Source organism: Sapajus apella, unplaced genomic scaffold (genome assembly GCF_009761245.1).
Source record: "Sapajus apella isolate SASKATOON/1434 unplaced genomic scaffold, GSC_monkey_1.0 scaffold207, whole genome shotgun sequence".
Taxonomy (NCBI): domain Eukaryota; kingdom Metazoa; phylum Chordata; class Mammalia; order Primates; family Cebidae; genus Sapajus; species Sapajus apella.
The window spans coordinates 306,976-311,374 of record NW_022437147.1 but is presented as its reverse complement, the minus strand read 5'-3'; the positions used below and the strand labels follow the sequence as shown (position 1 = coordinate 311,374).

The 4,399-nt window shown below is 49.7% G+C and overlaps 1 long non-coding RNA gene across 1 annotated transcript; it reads right to left on the bottom strand.

Moving 5' to 3' along the window:
* Positions 1-790: 790 nt before the first annotated feature.
* Positions 791-1,992, bottom strand: LOC116544145. The gene is made up of 2 exons (XR_004265835.1): positions 1,587-1,992; positions 791-1,068 (listed from the first exon to the last, which is right to left on the bottom strand). It is a non-coding gene; the product is annotated as an uncharacterized LOC116544145 (long non-coding RNA).
* Positions 1,993-4,399: the final 2,407 nt, after the last annotated feature.

The window sequence follows — 4,399 nt, the reverse complement described above, 5'->3', positions numbered from 1 at the left end:
GATTTGGCTACTTGGTTGTACCTGGAAGAGCCTAGGAGTATATTTGATATGGTTTGAATTTGCGTCCCCACTCAAACCTCATGTTGAAATATACCCCTGTGTTGGTGGTGGGGCCTGGTGGGAGGTGACTGGATCATGGGGATGAATGTTCCCCTTCGGTGCTAGTCTCATAATAGAGTTCTCACAAGACCCAGTTGTTTAAAAGCATGCAGCACCACCCCGCTCACTGTCTTCCTCCTGCTCCAGCCACGTGATGTGCATGTGCTTCCCCTTCGCCTCCCACCATGATTGTAAGTTTCCTGAGGCCTCCCCAGAAGCAGAAGGCTTCATGCTTCCCATAACGCCTACGGAACCATGAGCCAATTAAACATCCTTCTTTTATTATTAACTACCCAGTCTCAGCTATTTCTTTACTGCAGTGTGAGGACTAACTAATACAACATCTCTCTCTTTTTTCAAATTTGAGACAGGGTCTTGCTCTGTCACTCAGGCTGGAATGCAGTGGTATAATCTCAGCTTACTGCAGCCTCCACCTCCTGGGCTCAAGCAATCCTCCCACCTTAGCCTCCTGAGTAGCTGGGACTACAGGCACGTACTGCCACACCCAACTGTTTTTTTCATTTTTTGTAGGGACAGGGTCTTGCTATGTTGCTCAAGCTTTCCTAAAACTCCTGGGCTGAAGCAACCCTCCCTCTCAGCCTCACAAAGCACTGGGATTACAGGCATGCGCTACTGTGCCTGGCCAGGAATACATTTCTAACCCATCTCATGCCTCCCGGCAGAAGGAACGTCTAAATTTAGCCATGTTTTCAGAAACAATGCCCTTACATGACATGAAATAAACAGGTCTTCAGGAGAGAGGTGCCAGCTCCTCGTTCATGGACGTGTTTGTCCACACAGGAATAGACACCGGCTGTGCGCTTCCTGCGTCCTGGAGTTTGTGAAGAGGAAGGGAGAGGCCCCTGCTTGGAGACGCTTTCCACCCATAGATGTGGATGCCACCTATGCTGCCAGTGGCAAGCGTGACTTCAGGATCACTGAAGAGGCCCAGCGTGCTAAAGGGTCACACTGGAATGAAGCATACAAGGTCATAGTAAGAGAAGTAGTGAGAGTCGGTACTAGGGTCTGAATGTCTGTCTCACCCGAAATTCAGACGTCAAAACCTAATCCCCACGGTGATGGTATTAGGAGGTGGGGAATTTGAGAGGTGATTAGGTCATGAGGGCAAGCTCTTGTGAATGGGATAAGCGCCCATATAAAAGAGACCCCAGAGAGCTGCCTGGCCCCTTCCACCATGTGAAAACATAGCAAGAAGCCACCATCTATGCACCAGGAAATGGGCCCTCATAAGACGTCAAATCTGCCAGCCACCTCAATGGTGAGCTTTCCAGCCTCCAGAACTGTGAGAAATAAATGTCTGTTGTTTATAAGCCACCTGGTTTACGGCATTTTGTTATAGCAACCTAAACAGACTGAGATAATTGGCAAGATCAGATGTGCTTGGCAAGGATTTGCACAGCCTAGAGTCCTGCTGTGTGGCTGGAGTGAGAAGCCGGTGCTGTGCCTCACGGTGACCTGGTCCTTACCTTGCAGCCTTGCCCAATCCGCACAGCACTTCTCAGTGGTGAGCATGAGTATCTCCATCCTATGGATGAGGACACGGATAACCAGAGAGGTCAAGTGAGCAGCCTCAAGTCACACAGCCAGTTCAAAGCAGGGCTGCTGCTGAGAGCCTGAAACAGGGGGATCCTGAGAGGGAAGGAAGAGCATGCATCCTCTCATTCGAAACAGACGTCCGGCTGAGTCCCAAAAGTAAAAGTACTCTGAGTGGGTGCCAACCCTGATGGGGAAGGCAGCCCCCTGACCACCAGCCTGGGGAGGCCACACAGTTGCTGCTGACCCGGGGGCAGCTGGTTCCTTCCTCCCACAGACAGCAGCACCTGCTCACCAGATCAGCAGGCAGAGGCAAGATGAATGTTCACAGCACCACGTCCGGCTGAAGCTCTGCACAAACAGCACCCATGGCAACCAAACAGAGGGCAAACACAGGAGCAGGAATGCCGCTGCGAGAACACGGCCCAGGAGTGACGGCCACAGGCCACCCACTTTATGGGCACTTACTAAGTGCCAGGCACCACATCAAGGATTCAATACCTTATTTAATCATTGATGCAGCCTGATGAGGAATGTGCCATTGCTGTCCCCTTTCATGACGAGGAAACAGACATGAGCAGAGTTGGTGGAAGCTGTGTAAGGAGAGGACTGAAGGCTCTGTCTGAGGCCAGGCAGCTGATGCCACAACCAACCACAACCTCCATGCTACCATTGCCCCTGAGGGACACCCAAGTAACACAGCCCCTCAGGAGAGCTGGGCCACCAAGCTAGGGACGAGTAAATGACAACACAGAATATAAGCTCCTCCAAGGCAGGAATTTTGTGTTTTGCTCATTGATGGGATGCAAGCTTCTACAATAGTGTCAGGTGTGTGGATGACTTTGAATAAGCATGTGTTGGCCGGGTGCAGTGGCTTACATTTGAAATCCTAGCACGTTGGGAGGCTGAGGGGGAGTTGCATGAGCCCAGGAGTTTGAAACTAGCCTGGGCAGTGTGGTGAAACCCCATCTCTACAAAAAATACACAAAAAGTTAACCAAACATGGTGGTGGGTGCCTGCAGTCCCAGCTACTTGGGAGTCTGAAGTGGGAGATCTCCTGAGTTTGGGAGGTCAAGGCTGCAGTGAACCATGATTGTGTCACTGAACTCCAGCCTGGGTGACAGAGTGAGACCCTGCCTCAAAAAAAAAATTAATGTATTTGATGAAGAAAGTCAAGAACCAGAAAGCCACCCTGAGATATAAATGCTGAATTGGTCAAGTGACTTGATCTCACGCATTGCAGCTTGAAATTCAGATTTTTCCTTACTAAGGTCTAACAGTAAAGTCCCTTAAACATGTCATTTTAAATATAGTACAATTGGTCAAGGAACCACATCTTTATCTCCGTTCTTGTCTCACACAGGAGAAGGCTAGGGGAGGAAAGTGACACGTTTATCGTCCTAGAAAGCTACCGGCCCAAGAAGGATTTTGAACCCAGTACCTTCCTCAACCAGCCACATAGGCTCACCCTGGGTCGTCTCATTTAATCTTCAATAGTGCCACCTCTGCTTTCATGACATGGAATTTTGGGTTCTCATTTACTGCATGATGGTAGGAGTTTCCATATCGCTGTGTGTCACAGATAGTCTGTTCCACGTAAACAATCATCCACATATTGCATCTACTCATGGCAAAGCCGGTGACCCTCAGAGGCTTCCCATGGTTTCTGCCCACAGCCCCAGGGATCAACTCTGACCTCCCCTGCTCAGGTATGTTCTGGCGACAGCAGGCGTAGAATCTGCTGGAAATAATAAATACTATCAAGCAGTAGAGGGGGTTTCTGCCACACTTGGGTTTTATTAGACCTGCGGGGTCTGTCAAGTGCGTTTGTTTTGCTCTCTAGATAAATGTGGAGCCAAAGGGCATTTTTCTGACTGTGAATTCTTGGCATTTGTTCAGGCTTCTAAATAAGCAAAGTGAACACTGCCGGTCTCGTCTGGCACTGCTCAGAAGCATTTAATGAATAATAAGATCATGGATAGGACCTGATACAGGAATTTCCAAACTTTGCAGGCAGTGGAACCCTTCTTTCCCTTACCCTGAAGTCCGTCATTGTATTATGTTATCACATCATATGTATTATATTATCTTACAGAGCTGGAAGTTCTGTGGTGAAGCCAGGCAGCATCTGGGACCTCTCCGTCTGAGCCCTCCTTAACCTTCCACTCGCCCTGGCCCACAGCTTCTCTGAGATATCCCGGCCTCAATTCGCACATTTCCAGAAAACTGGTCTAATCTAACCCCTTCGTTACAATGGTGGTAAACAAACGGCCCCAGAGGCCAAGAAACTCAGCCAGGATCTCGCAATGAATTCAGGACCCAGCTGGGGCAAGCACTGCGTCCCAGCCTCAAAAGTCAGTGCTCTCCGTGTAGCCCATCACCAGCCCAGACCTGCTTTCTAACCTGCGGCGCTGGGAACACACCTGCCTGGGACAAGTGCCTGGAAAGAATGCAGCTCACCCTGGCCAGGAGGCTCCCGGCAGGTCTTGTGCAAGTGGGTGCATGCAAATGACAGCACCTGGCTTACTTGTGAAATGTGTGGATTGTAAGAAAGACAGCTTCCACATCTTCCAGGGTTGACGGCCCCACCCCCAAACCCATCCTAGTTTAGATGAGAGAACCTGTCACAGGAGACAAAGCTCTCCCTGGTTGGCCTGACTTCCCACCTCTCGGTGAACATTTTTTCTTCTAAATGTGTTCTTTAATGCTCCCGTTCCTGTCCTTCACAAAAAACAAACTCAAAACC